General features: G+C 44.1%; 1 protein-coding gene across 2 annotated transcripts in view; it reads left to right on the plus strand.

Annotated features, from left to right (window-relative positions):
- The first annotated feature begins 10,865 nt into the window (after nt 1–10,865).
- RB1CC1 (RB1 inducible coiled-coil 1) overlaps nt 10,866–20,280 on the plus strand; it is a 92,040-nt gene continuing 82,625 nt past the window's right edge. For both annotated transcript variants that reach the window (XM_072151918.1, XM_072151919.1), the window contains exon 1: nt 10,866–11,037. The gene's annotated coding sequence lies outside the window, so the exon portion shown is untranslated. The remainder of the gene's footprint in view (nt 11,038–20,280) is intronic.

The raw sequence follows: 20,280 nt of genomic DNA on the forward strand, positions 1-20,280 counted from the left end.
GGTATGGTCAGCTACGTACTCCCTCACCATCTTTCTGTAAAGATCAGCCCTACTCTGCTGAGACTGGGGACAGGTGACAGTGTCTTGCTGGGGTGACATAAAGCTGGCAAAAGCCTTGTAAAGCGTACCCTTGCCAGTGCTGGACAAGCTGCCTGCTCGCCTACTCTCCCTCGCTACTTGTCCCGCAGAACTACGCACTCTGCCGCTAGCGCTGTCAGAAGGGAAATAGTGTTTCAGCTTGTGCACCAGGGCCTGCTGGTATTCATGCATTCTCACACTCCTTTCCTCTCCAGGGATGAGAGTGGAAAGATTTTGCTTGTACCGTGGGTCCAGGAGAGTGAATACCCAGTAATCGGTGCTGGAATAAATTCTTTGAACGCGAGGGTCACGGGATAGGCAGCCTAGCATGAAATCTGCCATATGCGCCAGAGTACCAACGCGTAAGAATTCACTCCCCTCACTGGCCTGACTGTCCATTTCCTCCTCCTCCAACTCCTCTTCTTCTGCCCATACACGCTGAACAGCGAAGGACTGAACAATGGTCCCCTCTTGTGTCTCGCCAACATTCTCCTCCTCTTCCTCCTCCACCTCCACCTCCTCCGATATGCGCTGAGAAACAGACCTAAGGGTGCTTTGGCTATCAACAAGGGAATCTTCTTCCCCCGTCTCTTGTGACGAGCGCAAAGCTTCCGACTTCATGCTGATCAGAGAGTTTTTCAACAGGCCAAGCAGCGGGATGGTGAGGCTGATGATGGCGGCATCGCCACTGACCATCTGTGTTGACTCCTCGAAGTTACTCAGCACCTGACAGATATCAGACATCCACGTCCACTCCTCATTGTAGACTTGAGGAAGCTGACTGACCTGACTAGCAGTTCTGGTGGAAGTTGACATCTGACAGTCTACAATCGCTCTGAGCTGCTGGTAAACTCTGGATAACATGGTTAATGTTGAATTCCACCTCGTGGGCACGTCGCACAACAGTCGGTGAGCGGGCAGTTGGAGGCGGCGCTGCGCTGCCCTGAGAGTGGCAGCATCTGTGCTGGACTTCCTGAAATGCGCACAGATGCGGCGCACCTTCGTGAGCAAATCAGACAGATTGGGGTATGTCTTGAGGAAACGCTGAACTATCAGATTTAACACATGGGCCAGGCATGGCACATGTGTCAGTCTGCTGAGTTGCACAGCTGCCACCAGGTTACGGCCGTTGTCACACACAACCATGCCTGGCTTCAGGTTCAGCGGTGCCAGCCACAGATCAGTCTGTGCCGTGATGCCCTGTAATAGTTCTTGGGCGGTGTGCCTTTTATCGTCTAGGCTAAGCAGTTTGAGCACCGCCTGCTGTCGCTTAGCGACGGCACTGCTGCTGTGCCTAGAGCTAGCGACTGATGGCGCCATGCCCACGGATGGTAGTTCGGAGGAGGAGGTGGAGGAGGGGTGGGAGGAGGAGGAGGCATAGTAGGCCTGAAAGACCTGGACCGAGGTAGGCCCCGCAATCCTCGGCGTCGGCAGTATATGACCAGCCGCAGGGTCAGACTCGGTCCCAGCCTCCACCAAGTTAACCCAATGTGCCGTCAGCGATATACAGCGGCCCTGCCCGGCAGCACTCGTCCACGTGTCCGTGGTCAGGTGGACCTTGTCAGAAACGGCGTTGGTCAGGGCACGGATGATGCAGGGCTGGGACGGCACATCGGGAAAAGTAGTGGCGGCTGGGGACCGAATACCGAGGGGCGGCCGCCGCCATGAGGTTGCGAAAGGCCTCGGTCTCTACTAGCCTATAGGGCAGCATCTCCAGGCTAAGCAATCTGGAGATGTGGACATTAAGGGCTTGGGCGTGCGGGTGGGTTGCACTATATTTCCGTTTCCGCTCCAGCGTCTGGGGTATGGAGAGCTGAACGCTGGTGGATGCTGTGGAGGATCGTGGAGGCGACGATGGGGTTTTTGTGCCAGGGTCCTGGGCAGGGGGCTGACTATCAGCTGACACAGGGGAAGGAGCAGTGGTGTGCACGGCTGGAGGTGAACGGGCTTGGTGCCACTGAGTGGGGTGTTTAGCATTCATATGCCTGCGCATACTGGTGGTAGTTAAGCTAGTAGTGGTGGAACCCCTGCTGATCCTGGTTTGGCAAAGGTTGCACACCACAGTCCGTCGGTCATCCAGTGTTTCCTTAAAGTACCTCCAGACTTCTGAAAATCTAGCCCTCGCCGTGGGAGCCCTCGCCACGGGAGCTTCACTACGTGACACATTTGGCGCTGATGCACCTGCTCTGGCCCTGCCTCTCCGTCTGGCCCCACCACTGCCTCTTCCAACCTGTTCTGGTCGAGGACTCTCCTCCGTCTCAGAAGCACTGTGTTCACCCGGCCTCTCAACCCAGCTTGGGTCTGTCACCTCATCATCCTCCGATCCCTCAGTCTGCTCCCCCCTCGGACTTCCTGCCCTGACAACAACTTCACCACTGTCTGACAACCGTGTCTCCTCATTGTCGGACACCTCTTTACACACTTCTTCCACTACGTCAAGAAGGTCATCATCACCCACAGACTGCGACTGGTGGAAAACCTGGGCATCGGAAAATTGCTCAGCAGCAACCGGACAAGTGGTTTGTGACTGTGGGAAGGGTCCAGAAAACAGTTCCTCAGAGTATGCCGGTTTAAATGCCAAATTTTCCTGGGAGGGGGCAGACTGGGGGGGAGGAGGCTGAGGTGCAGGAGCTGGAGGAGTGCCGATTTCGGTGACATGGGTGGACTGCGTGGAAGACTGACTGGTGGACAAATTGCTCGAAGCATTGTCGGCAATCCACAACATCACCTGTTCGCACTGTTCTGGCCTCAACAGTGCTCTACCACGAGTCCCAGTAACTTCAGACATGAACCTAGGGAGTGTAACTCTGCGGCGTTCCCCTGTTCCCTCATCAGCAGGTGGTGTCTCACCCCGCCCAGGACCACGGCCTCTGACCCCTGCAGTAGTTGGACGCCCACGTCCCCGCCCTCGTCCTCTACCCCTAGCCCTCGGGTTAAACTGAAAATGAAAGCTATAACTTTAATTTTTTTTTAACTTTTTTTTGTGTTTTTTTTTTTTTTTGTGTTTTTTAGTTTTTAAAACCAAACGATGCTATCCTATTGCTATGGCTATTTTCTAGCCAAGTATGAAAGCACACTGCTATGCCAGATGAGATGACGCTGAGTTATGAAAAATAAACGTAAAATAAAAAGGAAATGGCAGACTGTGCCTAATTGAAATCAAACCCCTAATAAATTTTCCCACTTCGGTCTTTGCGATGGATATGTGCGTCACTAAGCGCTAAACACAACGGTCGCAAGTCTCACTACAAATTCCTCACAATATGGTAGTAGATGTACTACAGCAAGGACAGCCACCAGCAGATCAACCAGAAATAAAATATATATAACGCTATTGTAGGCGTAAGTAAGCCGTTTGGATTCTCCTATGGCTATTTTCTAGCCAAGTATGAAAGCACACTGCTATGCCAGATGAGATGACGCTGAGTTATTAAAAAAATAAACGTAAAATAAAAAGAAACTGGCAGACTGTGCCTAATTGAAATCAAACCCCTAATAAATTTTCCCACTTCGGTCTTTGCGATGGATATGTGCGTCACTAAGCGCTAAACACAAAAGGTCGCAAGTCTCACTACAAATTCCTCACAATTTGGTAGTAGATGCACTGCAGCAAGGACAGTCACCAGCAGATCAACCAGAAATAAAATATATATAACGCTATTGTAGGCGTAAGTAAGCCGTTTGGATTCTCCTATGGCTATTTTCTAGCCAAGTATGAAAGCACACTGCTATGCCAGATGAGATGACGCTGAGTTATGAAAAAATAAACGTAAAATAAAAAGTAAATGGCAGACTGTGCCTAATTGAAATCAAACCCCTAATAAATTGTCCCACTTTGGTGTTTGAGGTGGATATGTGTGTCACTAAGAGCTAAACACAACGGTAGCAAGTCCCCCTGCAAATTCCTCACAATATGGTACTAGCTGCAAATAAAAAAAAAAAAAGTATAACGTTATTGTAGCCCTAAGAAGGGCTGTTGGGTTCTTGTAGAATCACTCCTGCCTAACACTATTCTAATTGAACAGCCTAACGCTTTCCCTGACCAGCAGCAGCTCTCTCCCTAGCGGCATCCAGACACAGAATGATCCATCCGAGCAGCGCAGGCAGGGGCTAGTCTATTCCAGGGTCACCTGATCTGGCCAGCCAACCACTGCTATCGACGTGTAAGGGTACCACGTCATGCTGGGTGGAGTGCAGAGTCTCCTGGCTTGTGATTGGCTCTGTTTCTGGCCGCCAAAAAGCGAAACGGCGGGAGCTGCCATTTTCTCGAGCGGGCGAAGTATTCGTCCGAGCAACGAGCAGTTTCGAGTACGCTAATGCTCGAACGAGCATCAAGCTCGGACGAGTATGTTCGCTCATCTCTAGTAATAAGTAATTATACAGTTAATTATATTTAACTGCAATGGAACCCAAGATTAAGAAAGGACAGAGAGCCCTAAATACCAGTCCCCCAACATACAGGACAACAAAAAGACAATTCGTCCCTTGGCTACTGTATAGACACGTAACAAAACATATAAACAAAAGAACACAGTATGGGGCAGTAAAGAGTCCAGGTCACAACAGAGAGGCCATACAAGAGCAAAATCACAAATACAGAAGCATGGTCAGTAAACAAATAATAAGAATATCAGGAGTGAACCACAGCAGAATAGCAAACAAATTTGGGTTTACATCACGGACACGTCTGGGGTATTCTGATGTATCCCACTGTACGCTTTACGCGACCGGTACTTACAGATTACCCCTACCATTCTAAATGGTAGGTTTCCTTTAAGAATTGAGATCTACACATTGTACCCTTCCATACTCCCTCAATTAAAGGGAGAGCATGCATAAAAATAATAAGAAAAATAACAGGGCTTAATAATTGCATGCAGGAAGAATCAAAATTCCAGATATTGCCCTATATGTTTGTGTATGTTCACACTTTTAATATTTCTTGTGTAATTTGTAACATATTAAAAAGATTGATATTTTAATTAAAACAAATAAGAGGTACTTTTTATCTGCCACCTAGTTCCTCCTATTCCCACCTTTCCCTTGCAAATAATAAGCTACTGTTGTTGGTGTACAACTGGCAGAACAGGACAAGCAATCTTTTTAATTAATTTTTCCCGCCGGATATTTCGCCTGGATGCAAGGGGAGGAGTGCACAATGGAAGCAGCTGGCAATAGGCTGCTACTTGTGTCCAGGGCGTTTCCTCACTGATGTCACTCTCCTTGGACAGTGACATCACCGTATCCACCTCTCCTGCTGAGCGGCATTTCCGCTAAGCTGCTGGGACTCCGGGATTACATACACTGCATCCGCTCCCCATAGGCTACTATTGCCTCTGCTGGGCATATACATCGCTCAGAAGGAGGGTGCAGGATGGAAAAAAATAGCTTGCTGCCTTTTTAAGTGGATGTGATATATAGTGGTCAAAGAGAGACAACACATGCCTCCGTCTGCCAGTATATATGCCAATGTGTACGCTCAGCATATATATGTCAGGAAAGCTCCAGACACATACAAAATATGAGATGTGAAGCCAGCCTTACGAGGAGTGATTCTGCCCCTGATAGTGGATGCAGGCGCTCACAGTCACATGCTGTTAACTCCTGCTGCTTCAGAGCGATAGGTGTAGGGAATACAATTCACAGCCAGTCACTAGAGCAGTGGTGGCGAACCTATGGCACTGGTGCCAGAGGCGCCACTCTGAGCCCTTTCTGTAGGCACCCAGGCCATCACCCCAGAAAAGTTCACCAGACAGAACTCAAAGAATCTGCCTGCAAATCTTCCTACAATGATAGATGAATTTGCCCTCCTCCTTTCAACTGCGTTGGTGTCCTTGGGAGGCTGAAGGATTGAAAGTTGTCAATGTACAAGGAGAAATCCATTACTGCTTAAATTGCTGCGCTGGCACTTTGCAATAAATAAGTGACTTTTGGTTGAAGTTTGGGCACTGAGGCTCAAAGAGGTTCGCCATCACTGCACTAGAGCATAGTTGACACTGCTGGAGTGAATGACAGTCTGCATTTCCCCAGCCAATTAGGAGGAAGATGTATTAATACTTCAACAAATATGCCAAATACATATGGCATGACAGTAAATCACTTACAATATAGGAAATAATTAATAACCCAGTAATTTTAACTTTTAATAGTTTAATAATTTTAACTCCAAGAGACCTGTTTTAGACCCTGCTGTTTATTAGAAAGTATGGTCTCCTGTTTGATCACATACTCAAAAGGTATAATTTAGAGTCAATCAAGCAGTTTCTGAGATATCACCTCTTTCTTGTATCACATGTCAGTGGTACTTCGGTACTTTTGAGTCGAAGCTTTCATACAGAGAATGGTCCAATATTGGGTTGCTGTAATTTTTGGCTTGTGTAGTTCTACAAACTTCTAGTATCAGTAGGTAGGGGAATCCTTGGAGGAGACATCGGGCAGAGAATCCTTTAACCCCTTAACGCCGAAGCCACTTTTCACCTTCCTGACATGGCCCATTTTTTCAAATCTGCCCTCTGACACTATAAATGGTTATAACTTTGGAACGCTTTAACATATCCAAGTGATTTTGAAATTGTTTTCTCGTGACACTTTGTACTTCATGTTAGTTAAAAAATGTTGGTGGTATGTTTTGCATTTATTTATGAGAAAATCAGATATTTGGTGAAAATTTGGAAAAATTAGCAATTTCCGAAATTCAAAATGTTCTACTTTTTCCACAAATGAGTCATAACACCAAAAAACGTAATAACTAACATTCACCAAATGTCTACTTTATACCTCCGTGGTTTTTTATATATACTATAATTTTTGTAAGATGTTATGGGGCTTTGAACGTCACGTGCAATTTTTCACATTTTCATAAAAAAAGCAAAATCCTGCTATTGAGGGACCTGCTCAGGTTTCAAGTCACTTTGAGAGGCCTAAATAAAAGTAAAATTACTCCATTATAGAAACTACACCCCTCAACGTACGTAAAACAACTTTTATGAAGTCTGTTAACCCTTTAATTGGTTTACAGGGGTTAAAACAAAATGCAATTTCGAAATTACATTTTATTTGGCTAAATGGATGTGTTTTTCATAAAATGTACAAATTCTCAGTGGATAAAATACCAAAACGCTCCACAAAATTTGATACCCAATCCCTCCCGTGTATAACAATACCCCATATGTGGTGGTAACCTGCTGTATGGGCACACGCCAGGGCATCGAAGGGAAGCTGCGCCATTCAGAGCAGATTATGCATTGTCACTTTATATTGGCTATACAATCTTTATTTTTTTGGCAATTTGGACATATAAGGGCTTATTTTTTGCGACATGAGATGCACTTTACAAATACTTCATTTAAGTGGGTCTGTAGCTTTTCGATGAGATTTTATTAACTCTTTAATGTATGGAGGAAAAGAAAATTGTCAATTTGGGGTTTCTTTTTTTTGTATATTTTGGGGGTCGTACACCATACACTAAAAATACTATAATATTTTCATTCTATAGATCACTACGATTACGGTGATACTTCATTTATATAGTTTTTCATTTATTTTTACAATTTTACTGGAGAAAAACTAATATAGAGGAAATCCCATTTGTTTCTGCATCGCCATCTTTTCGGGAACTTAATCTTAATATTTTTTGGTTGACAGAGCTAGTTTAGGGCTTATTTTTTACGTGTTGAGTTGTTCTTTCCATTTGGTACCATTTTGGGGCACATAACTTTTTTTGATCACTTTTTAGAACATTTTTGTAAAGGGATTTTATGAAAAGTTATATTTTTGGCGAGTTTTTCGGGTTTTGTTTTTACGGCGTTCACCGTACGGGTCCAATAATGTTTCTGACTTATTGTACAGATTGTTACGAACGCGGCGATACCAAATATGTGGGGGGGTTTTGGTGATTTTCAGGTATTTTTACTTTATTAGATGTGTATAGGGAATGTTTGTGTTTAGGGGACTTTAACTCTATTTAATTAATTATTTTTATTAAAAATTGTGTTTATTCAGTGTTTTTAACTTTTTTTTTCTTTACTTTTACAGGTTAGCTTGAACAAGTGATCCACTGATCACTTGTTCAAGCTATTCTTCACCTAATACAGTGTAATACAGATGTATTACACTGTATTATGTGACACACTGAGCAAGCTGCGCATGCTCAGTGTGTCACAGCCGGGTCCTGCCAGAAGGCACGGACCTGGCACCCGGAAGAAGATCGCGCAGCCCCGGGCACCGGCAGTCCCGGGGCTGCGATCAGAGCAGCGGGACCCCCCCGGTAAGCGCAACGGGGGGGTCTGAATCCAGTTAAATGCCCCTAGCACGCCGCGGTCAGCGCGACCGCGGCGTGTTAGGGGTTAACACCCGCGATCGGAGAAATCTCCGATCGTGGGTGTTAGAGGAGGGTGTCGGCTATAATATATTCAGGAGCCGGGGCCAGAAGTTTGACGTACTATTACTGCATATTGCGGGAACGCACCTCCCGCCATGCAGTAATAGTACGTCAAATGTCAGGAAGGGGTTAAATAGATGTGTCGGGGCCAGAGCAGGAACTCCGTCATCATGAACTGTCCATATATGGTGTTTTCACATCTCTGAGAGCTTCCACTGACACAAGGTCTTAAATTATTTCATGTTATTCAACACAAACGCCACTAATGACTGCACCTTAAACATACAATATTTTCAATAAAAAAATCAGTATCAAGATTCTTCTTATAACCTTATAAAGCACTACAAGTACCAATATGTTGCCAAGGACTGAGCACCTTCCGGATTGTGTTACTTTCATGACCCGGCTATCATTCAGAAAATCTATTTTGAATTAAGATGTAAAATAGTTGTATAAAGTCAAGGAGGTGGAGAGTTTAACACTGAAGTCAAGCATTCCCTGTCTCAGAATTCCCCCTTCACTGTAATTGATAGTCCTACATCCGAAGACATCACTTAAAAGATCTCCTGAAGTCGGATGCATGATCCCCATCACAGAGGAGGCGCTCTTAGGAGAGTTCTTGACTTCAGCACTAAACTCTCCACCTCAGTGACTTTATGCAACCATTTTACATCTCACTTCAAAAATGATTATCTGGATGATGCCACCACAATGGGTCATGGAGGGAACATGATCTGGAGGTATTGCGCTGCCACACAACTAACTGGTATTGGTTTATTAGACCAATTTCTGATGACAGGTTCCCTTTAAGATATCGTATCTCACTCAAAATTCTGCTATCGGTGCAAACCTACAGTTAATATATTTTACCGTCCAATGCAGATGTTACACAACTCATGCAAGATGATGAGTGTGCCTGGTGGTGGGTCAGCTGCGTACCACTTGCAGGCCTCAGACTATCTAGTTCATGTTCAGGTATATGGGAAAAAGGGAGAAAAGAAAACAGAGATGATAGCGCTACCTAGCGCAAGGTTATGCTTTTTAGGAGATGGTTATTTAGGAAACAGAGGCATCAGACTAACCTTCAGGAGTAGTGCTGATCATCAGGCACAACTCTGGTTTTCGCTTATAATAGGTGCCACAGCCTTGTCCTACCCTTGGTGTGACCTATGGCCCCTGGGGTATATTACACTGAACTAAATGTATAGTGATGCGTCATGCGGCACACCGCTATTGGGAAAAAATGGACATACAATATACGAATGGCGCTGGCATGTTCTTTTCATTCAAAGCAGCATCCATTTATTTCCAGAAGACAAGTAAAAGTAAAATAACTTGTCTTCTGGAAATAAACAGACCCTGCTTTGAACAAAAAGATTTTGGCAGCGCCATTCGTAAACGTCCATTTTCTCCCAATAGCGGTGCGCCGCATGACGCATCACTATACATTTAGTCCAACGATCCGGCAGTCTGCGCATGCGCAGAACAGCAGGCCCGCGCCTGCGCAGTCACTGCTCCGAAGCCGGGGCTGCACAGGCGCGGGCCTGCTGTTCTGCACATGCGCAGACTGCAGGATCGTCGGACGAGGGCGCGCAGCGACGAGCAGCTGCGCGCCGAAGATGGTGAGTAGGAGGGGTAAAGTGGCTACCGGGGCGTGGAGTAGCCGCCTCGTGTAACCTCAGATGCGGCTACTCCACGCCCCAGTAGCCGCATAATAAAATTAGCATAAACGTTAGATAAAAGTTAACAAAAAATTGCGGGGACGTGAGGATTAGCCCTTAAAAGGGCTATCCTCACATCCCATTGATCCACCTACCACCCGATCTACCTTTATAGGTAGATTTGTGGTGGTAGGTGCCCTTTAAGAAAATAACCTTGGCCTTGCTTTCTGATAGTGTCAGTTTCCGGGTTTTTTTATAGCCATTTTTGTTTTGCATTTTCTTCCATTTTTGTTTTAAAGCCTACTACCCAATGAAATTATGGAAGGTCTAAAAACGGATGCTAACGGACATCAGTACGAGCCAATGGGAAAAGTAAAAAAATTTAAATCAATGGGAAAAAACAGATCCGTTGTTCATCCGCCTATAAACAGAAACTGCAAAAAAGAAGCCAAAACGCAGATGGCAATTGGCCCTGAGAAACTCAAAGTGGAACAGATCCCGACAAGCGCAGGTGTGAACGTAGCCAAAGTGAAGTTATTTTTTCTGTGTGACTTGAAGTCCCCGGTGACCCAAGGACAAAATAACCTGTGAGCCCCAACAAGCAGCGGAGCAGCAGCCTCCAAGGTCATCTCCAGCCCCGGTCACATAATTGTGTAACAGCCGGCACAATACTGAGCTCTATGTCTGACTCCCAGTAACGCAAACTGCACGCTCGGACTCTGCACATGACGTCACCGCCGCGGCTCCGCCCCTATCCCCAGTTCCCCTGTGTGTCTCTCCCAAACACCGCGAGACCTGGCCTTAGTCTCGCGATGCTAGAGCCGCCGCCGCCGGAAACAAGCAGCCAGAGCGATGCTGAGTCGTCAACAACAACAATAACAAGGGGATCTTCCTGAGTGGCGGCCGCACCGTGCCCGGGTATGAGGGGTGACGGCTGGGGGGGTGGGCTGCACAGGCACCGGGGAGACCCTTGGTTGTGCTGTTCATGTACACGAAGCAGCAGCCACAGCTGACAACTCCTCCCCCGGCCTGATACTCAGGCCCCTGTCAGATGCTTCCAATAATCCGCCTCTCAGCTGTAAACACATCAGTGTCCTCTACAGGAGGTGGTCACCCCAGCACAGCCCTGCCCCCACACACACACATGTATACAGGCACAGGGGGTGTTACTAGGGGTGCCAGGTACTGCTGCCACCATGACAGTGGTCAGGACACCAGTGTGGTCATCAATAGTCTGTATGTGGTGACAAACAAGTGTCCTCCAACATCCAGGGGTCTGTAAGTACAAGGGCAGACTTCATAATCTGCCCCCGATCCTGCATTCCTTGTGTGATGGTGACCCTACACCAAGGACCTCATAATACTGGAGGTGTCACCACATCCTCATAGTGGGCAGCACAGTCATGATCGGGTGGCACCAGGACACAGAGTCAGTCAGTCCAGATTCTCCTCCATTTATCCAAACAAAGAAAGTTTCTCCAGGAACCACTGTAATACTGGTTCCAATACATCGGCTATAACTATTGACGACACTGGACTTTTGGCCTCTGTTGGGTTGGTATTATAAGAGGACTTTTCACCACCTCCATCTACTCTAATACTTTCTATTAAAGATGAGCTGACCTGATGGTCTGGTTCGACTGCCTGACTGGACATATTGATGGATTAGCAGCTGAACAGCCCATCCTGCAATTTTGTGGGATCGGCTTGCCATGGCTATGATTGTTCAGCCAGCAATTCGACAATATGACTGGGCCAAGTGGCCAAACCTGAACCCGCTCAACTATAGTTTCCATCTTTTACTAGGTGGCGCTACACTGTTTCTGACATAGTTAGAATTTTCTCTCTCTCTAAGAAATCAATGTAATTATTTTTGAATCTCTGCTGTCATCTGGGTGGGGCCAGGATTTCTGCGCCAGCCCAGGACCACCCATCTGACAATAGAGAGCCCAATTAAGTAATGAAACTACCATAAAATTGTGCAAAGTGGTGTTGGTGAATGTGGTGAAAGGTCCCCCTTAGGGCGGATAACAATAAAAGAAACGCCTTTGCATTCTGAAGAATCCAGCTTTATTTGGAGAGTCACATATGTACACAGCGCTATATACATTAGTAACGGATCCAATCTACATTAACACATACCCGATTATTTTATTCTAGTGCTTCACACAATCAAATTACTTGTAAGCATTTACCACACCCGTTAACGTCTTAGAGAAAAAACAATGTCACTTACTGTTTCCCAGTCTGATGGAGACAATTATCTTTGTCATCACTGGTGCGATCATGTTATAAATATGTAGTGTGTCCAGCGTGGGGAGCAACGTCACTACATAATGGGATGAAATAAAGGGTGATGACTCTTTAGTAGGAGGATTACAGAATTCTCATTATCTCCCTAATATGAAGGCATATCAATACCTTCAAACGAAGCCTACTTTATAAACCTGCTAGTTCTCCATCCCCCTTCCCAAACCCCCATTGGGATGGGGGATGGAGAACTTGCTGTACAATATACAGCTGTCATTGTATGATGGTGTACACAAGGTAGACTGTCAGTCATCCCGGTTGGCTTTCTTTAGGAGTCATAGCAGTTGGTAATCGGCTTCTTACCCAAAGTATACATTAACTCCCCCCTTCTCCTTTCCTGTCTCTTTATATCTTATGCCTAGATAGGATATGACTGATCCACTTTATTAGAAATCTACCATCACAATCCTTCATGATAAACCAGAGACTCTGACCCATAGATCCAGGCACTGTGACTGCGCTAATCTTCTTATACTTGTTATCCTTCCATCTTAAATCCACCTTTATGATTATGCTATAGGGCAGTGGTGGCGAACCTATGGCACGGGTGCCAGAGGCGGCACTCCGAGCTCTCTCTGTGGGCACCCGGGCCATCACCCCAGCACACCAGACAGGACTCAAAGAATTTTCCTGTAGTTCCAAGCAAAGATGCTGTTTTCAGTGATATTTTAACCCCTTATCACCGACACTAGTTTTCAGCTCAATGACCAGACTCGATTTTTCAAATCTGACATGTCTCACGATAATTGGTTATAACTTCGGAACGCTTTAACATATCCTGGTGATTTTGAAAATGTTTTCTCGTGACACATTGTACTTCATGTTAGTTATAAAATTTAAGTGATAAGTTTTGCGTTTCGTTCTGAAAAAAAGTGAAAATTTGGCAAAAGTTTGTAAAAATTCTTCATTTTCCAAGTTTGAAATGTTCTGGTTTCCAGACAGGAAGTAAAACTACCCAAAAAGTTTGATAATTAACATTTACAGAATATCTGCTTTATGTTGGGATGATATTTTATGCTTCCGGTCATTTTTCTAGGATGTTATGAGGCGCAGAACTTTAGGTGCGATTTTTCTTATTTTCATGAAAATTGCCATAACTCACATTTTGAGGGACAACTCGGCTTCCAAGTGACTTTGAGAGGCCTAAATAATAGTAAAACCTCATAAATTACCCCACTATAGAAACTTCACCCCTCAACATATGTAAAACAACTTCTATTAAGTTCATTAACCCTTTAAGTGTTTCACATGGGTTAAAAAATATGGACCTGCGATTTAGAAACTATGGAATTTTTTTGGAAATACATTCATTTAGGCCAAAACTGACATTTTCAGAATAAATTAAATGATGAAACGCACTGCAACGCTTGATGCCCAATTCCTCCCGAGTGTACTGATACCCCATATGTGGTGGTAAACTGCTGTACGGGCGCACGGCCGAGCATAGAATGAATGGAGGCGCCGTCCACAGCAGATTTGTATTGTCACATTGTACGACCTATAAATTTTTATTTTTTTTGGTAATGCGATCATATGAGGGCTTATTTTTTATGGGATGAGATACAATGTATAAATAATTTATTTTGGGAGTCTAAAGCTTATTCATGAGATTTTATTAACTATTTCAAGGGGGACACAAACAAAATCATCAATTTTTATTTTGGATTGTGAGCATTCCCCCCCCCCCCCCCCGCTCACCGTAACGTAAAAATAATATTTTATCTTTATTCTCTGGTTCACTACGATTGCGGTGATACCTCATTTATATAGTTTTTCTTATTTTGCTCAATTTTCCTGAGCAAAACCAATATTGGAGAAAATCGCATTGTTTTTACTATTGACAACTTTTCAGGGCCATAACTTCTGTATTTTTCTGTTGTCAGATCTGGTTGAGGGCTTATTTTTTGCGAAAACAGTTGTTCTTTTCAGTCGTATCATATTAGGTACCGTAACTTTTTTTGATCACTTTTTAGAACATTTTTTGTGATGGTGTTTGATGAAAAATTGTATATTATGGGAAGTTTTTCGAGTTTTTTTTTTACGTAGTTCACCGAGCGGGTTCAATATTGATTTAGATATATTGTACAGATTAATACGGATGCGGTGATACCTCATTTATATAGTTTTTCTTATTTTGCTCAATTTTCCTGAGCAAAACCAATATTGGAGAAAATCGCATTGTTTTTACTATTGACAACTTTTCAGGGCCATAACTTCTGTATTTTTCTGTTGTCAGATCTGGTTGAGGGCTTATTTTTTGCGAAAACAGTTGTTCTTTTCAGTCGTATCATATTAGGTACCGTAACTTTTTTTGATCACTTTTTAGAACATTTTTTGTGATGGTGTTTGATGAAAAATTGTATATTATGGGAAGTTTTTCGAGTTTTTTTTTTACGTAGTTCACCGAGCGGGTTCAATATTGATTTAGATTTATTGTACAGATTAATACGGACGCGGTGATACCAAATATGTACGTGTTTTGTGTTTTATATACTTTATTTGCATTTTATGTGTTACTGGGGAGATTATGGGACTTTTATTTTATTTATTTATTTAATTATATTATAAAAAGATTTAATTTTTTTTTTTTTACTTTTTTACATTTTCTACTTCTTGGCTTGAATAAGCGATCATCCGATCGCTTATTCAAGCCTTTACACTGCAATACACTTGTATTGCAGTGTATAGTGTAAGTAACTGAGCATGCCGCGCATGCTCAGTTACTTACAGCCGGGTCCTGCCAGGAAGGCAGGACCCGGTGAGAAGAGGAGCCGACAGCCCCGGGTCACTCGTCGGAACCCGGGGCAGCGGCAGGAGGGATCGGATCCCCCGGTAAGCACACCGGGGGGGTCCGATCCACGGGGGACACACTTGCACGCCGCGGTCATGCTTGACCGCGGCGTGCAAGGGGTTAAACACCCGGGATCGGAGTTTTTCCGATCCCGGGTGTTAGTGCCGGGTCTGGGCTGTAATATCACAGCCCGACACCGGCACTATAATAACCCGATGTCCCGAAATCTTTTTCTGATGCGCCGCCGTAGAAAGGCGTCGCATCAGAAGAAGTACCCTTAATGACCGACGTAGAATCCCGATAGGGCGGTCATTAAGGGGTTAAAGTGACTTGCTTGGCTACTTGGGACTGTAGGAAGAAGGAGAATGTGTAGACAGGGCCGAATTATCTCTGAAGGACTTCCTGCTAGCCCCATGATTCTTTGTGTACAGAGGGACACTAGAACGAGGCTACAAGGAGGCAAATTTTCCCTCCTTCTTTCTACTGTGTTGGTGTCCTCAGGAGGCCAGTAAGATTGAACGTTGTTGAAGAACAGGGAGCAATAAGATACTGCTCTAATTTTGGTTGGCACCTCGCGATAAATGAAGGGGATTTAGGTTTGCAGTTTGGGCACTCGGTTGCTAAAAGGTTCGCCATCACTGCTATAGGGTTATTAACAGAGCCCCTCTTTGCTGTAGATTCACAGGCTGTTACATTATGAAGGAGCACTTCCCCACTGAGGCATGCTTCTGCACATTGTAACAATAGCTTGTGAAGTCAGAGGACAGAGGGCTTCTATTACATGCTCATAGCCCTTCTGGGCTTGATTTTAGAATGGAGGCCATGGATAATAACTATAAGAAGATTATCACAGTCACAGTGCCTGGATCTATGAGTAAGTGTCCCTGGTTTATAATTTTTGATTTTAATGGTAGATTTCCTATGAATCTTATTAGAAAAGGCCTTTGAAAAAAAATCAGGGGACAATTCACCCAGAAAGAAACACATCATTTTGTCTGTTTCTAGAATAATGAACAGCCATGAACATGAGCAGCCCCAATTCCTATTCTGTCCTGGGGCATCGGCCATTTTACCTGGCAATTTTGGGGAATGCCATAAATCTGAGATGTAGGAAACCAGCTCTAATCATTTTAATTAAGGAGACTTTGGGGCCAGCAAATCTGCTCACTTTTTGGGGTTGTGGCAAGGCACCACACCGGGTTTGTCTTTATTTAGATGTCACGTGCCGGTCAATGTGTACTGATACCAGGTGCAGGCTTTTTTATTTCTTAAAATCAAAAGCCAAAAATATGTACTTCAGACTCCATTTTTAAAAGCAATTGTATTGAATATCAATAGTGTTTTTTTAAATAATGGTTTTATGATATAAATAGCTGTTTCTGGTAAGAATATTGTAGCAGGAACTCAGCATTTTATTTGAATACTACCAATACAAAAGTTATGGCTGCATCGGTTTTTAGAAATGATACATGTAACTTCTTACCATATACCAGTGATACCGGCGAACCTTTTGGAGGCAGAGTGCCCAAGCTACAACCAAAACCCACTTATATGTTGCAAAGTGCCAACATGACAATTTAAGCAGTAACTTATTGATCCCTGCTCAATCGCAGGTATTAGTCGTATTTGGGTCCTGAGTTCACCAATACAATAGAAAGATGATGGAGACATTCGGATTGTAGCTTCTCTCCAGTGTCCTCTGAAAAGGAAGAATCAGGGGACCCAGAGCAGGAGCTCCAATGACAATGCATCTCTATCCACACCTTCTGGCTACTCCTGTAGTCCGGGCAGCCAAGGACGTTGCTTTAAAATACAGCTAAGCATGGCACGTCCTGGGCTGTCTTGGAACACAGGAGAAAGCCTTAAGTCCTAGCTGGTAAACTCTGTGTTGGGTTGAAGGCCTGGGTGCCCACAGAAAGGGCTCAGAGTGCCACCTCTGGCACCCGTGCCATAGGTTCGCCACCACTGCCATATACTATTACTTTTTAACACAATTTTAAGAATTCATTTTGCAAGTGTTAAGGGAGGATTTATGATATCCTCTTTTAGTGTGCATTGGTCGTGTGTTTCAAATTAGTTAAAGCATGTGTGCACATTGTAAGGAATGACTCCGGCAAATGCTGATTCAAGTCTCGCTCATGCTACCCATGCCTGGTAATTCAGCACTGCACAAGTTTATTTGGTTTCACAAGTCTATGTAGAAAAGGAGGAGCATACAAAGCATAACATATCAGGCTTCCCAGATCGTGTAGTTTCTTGATTGGAAAGTTTTCCTGCTGTCCCACCATTCGTGAAATTCCTCTGCCTCAAAGTTTTAGGTGCTGTCCACGATGTCGTCGCCATCTTAAAATGTATTCTTTACAGTATTTTTAAGAAAATAAGACAAGTAGAAATGACAGGATTTGATCTGTCAGCTAGGTTTACCTTAACACAAGTTATCTGATTTTCTGAGCAAATGCCACTCACTATGACATTACTACGTGTCCTCCCCCATTTTGGAATGTTCCCCAAATTCATTCATTAAGTACTTCCAACCTGTCACTACATTTTTACATATACAGCTAGTGGCAGGTTCCTATAGAACTATATAAACTAACTAAAAACCTTCTTTTTGTTAAAAATTGTTTCCCTCACATTCCCATAATTCAACTTTGTTTTATCACCTGGCATCCCGGGTGGCGTGTCCTACTCGTCCGGCCCCTCCCATCTACTCCTCCCTATGTCTTCTAAAGTCCTTTACAAGTTACCTTTGCAACATCTAGCCCATGTATGTATCTGCTCACGTGAAATCACAGCAGCTTCTATGAACTTCTCCTCCCAATCTTCCATGGAAGCTGCTGGAATTTCATGCGATTGGATACATGCATAGGGTAGATTGTGCAAATGTGAAAGGAACTTAGATGACATCACCCTGGTCACATGACATGAAGTTCCCAATTATATAACAGAGCTCTATGTTCCACAGCAGTGAGACCTGTCAATCAGGAACATGGAGGCAGGGCAATGCTGTAACCACTGGATATCCAGGGCCTCCTATGGTGACTCATATGGTGGGTGCACCTCAGGTGAAGCTCACCTTCATATAAGTTTACAAACAGATTTTTTAACATTGCATTCATGGAATGGAACCATTTAGGGATAAGGGCAATGCTTTTTAATCATACTTTTTAATGAAGTATTTATTTTAGGTGGGTTAATTTGCATGACAGATTCTCTTTAAGGAAACAAAAAAGACTCTCTAATTGTCCTGCGCCTGGAAAGTAGAGGAATATTTCTCTGGTATCAGTGCACATTGACCAGCTCTGCCTGAGCATTAATCTGAGATGGAGACTTCTCTTTAACCTACAGTCTCCTGACCTATAGGACATTGATAAGGAACTGTACAGTCAGGTTGCCTACTCCTGATGATCTGGATGATCTGGCACACTTTCTGTTTATAGTAGGATTATTATAGCTTTAAAGGGTTGTCTGGGAATCCGGCACTCAATAAGGGCTCCAGAGGGTGTAAAATAACAAACTCCCTATGCTGTACTGTGCACCTCCCCAGCGCAGCGTCTGTGTCCGTATACAGATTCTTAGCAGTGACAGCGTGCTCCAACTATACATACACAGGTATGATGTCAGAGTGACATCATTGCTGAACACCCTGGGGCACAAAGACAACTGCTTTATAGGGAACCTCTCACCCTGGACTATGTATCATCAATTATGCCAGGAGAGGAAATCTGACTCTTCTCCCATGTGACAGCGCTAGGAGATGCCTTGGGACACTATAAATGAGCTCAAGTATTCATTTGATACTTGTGAAAGTAACAATTTCATAGAAGGATCTGAAAATTCATAAGATATTAAAAAATAGATCCACTTCAAATCTTTTGCCCACCTTCTGACCCTGATTGTGTAATTCCCCATCTTATCCCTAGTGTCACATAAGGTTTATATGGAAGGCACATGTTTCCTTGTCACTGAGCTCGTAGGATTTTCTTAAATAACAGTGGATCTAGTTTAATAATAGTTTGTGGTCTGATGATTTTGGTTTGATATATATATAACCCTGGTTAGCTGCTCATATCTGAGTTGTGTTTTCCCACAGTAAAATCCATTTTGACAGACAACAGGCAGTGTTTGTCCCTTGTTCTCTCTCCAAGTTTTAATTTGCATGAACAAAATGCTTTAACTTTGCTTTACTTCATTTTCACAGTTTCTGACTCATTTCACCAGAGCGGAAATCTGTTCATAAATTCTAGAATAAATTTCTGTAGATCACATGGTCAGAGATGTATGGTGTTATTGGGTAAGACTAGGGGACAGTTCTTTAGTTTCATTAGTGGTGACATCACAGGAATAAGGTGTAATGTAATATTTGCATCTGTTCTGTCTTTATGACCGCTCCCGCATTTGCATCACAGTAACTTTTATAAACAAACTGATGAAATAACATGAACTGTCCCGAGCCAGGGATATTTCTACAGTATTCCTTTTCTGCATATATTAATGGCCCTGGGGCGGATTTACTAACTGTGGATTTACTAGCAATGTTGGCTGCCCGCTGCCTGTTACCTACCCCCTCCCCTCTCATCCATATCTTCACTGTCTCCTTCTCCCGACCACCCCTTTTTTCCTTCTGACCATCAAACAGGTTGGCCGATTTTCATAAAAAAGCACTTTTGTTTGTTTACAGGGGCACTGCACCTCATCTCAGGCAACTTCCAGCCACCTGGTACACCCACCAGCGCCTGATACTGCACAGGGACATGTGGGCGTGCCAGGCAAATCTACAATGTAGGACATGCCCATCCAAATTACAGTTCACTCAGAAATACAGGCAATCAAATGAATCATAAAATCATATTTTCCATTGAAAGCAATAGAGCCTTGTGCTGGCGGTGAAAAAATCATTGCGTTACCGTGACTGGTGCAAGCCGGACAGGTGCACCGAAAAATATAGGGCATAGGACAGGGGTGGCGAACCTATGGCACTGGGGCAAGAAGTGGCAATCAGGTGTCAAGACATGCCATTATGTCTTCCCAGTTGTTTTAGTCCCGTAATTTAGCCGAAT

This window comes from Engystomops pustulosus, chromosome 5 (genome assembly GCF_040894005.1).
Source record: "Engystomops pustulosus chromosome 5, aEngPut4.maternal, whole genome shotgun sequence".
Taxonomy (NCBI): domain Eukaryota; kingdom Metazoa; phylum Chordata; class Amphibia; order Anura; family Leptodactylidae; genus Engystomops; species Engystomops pustulosus.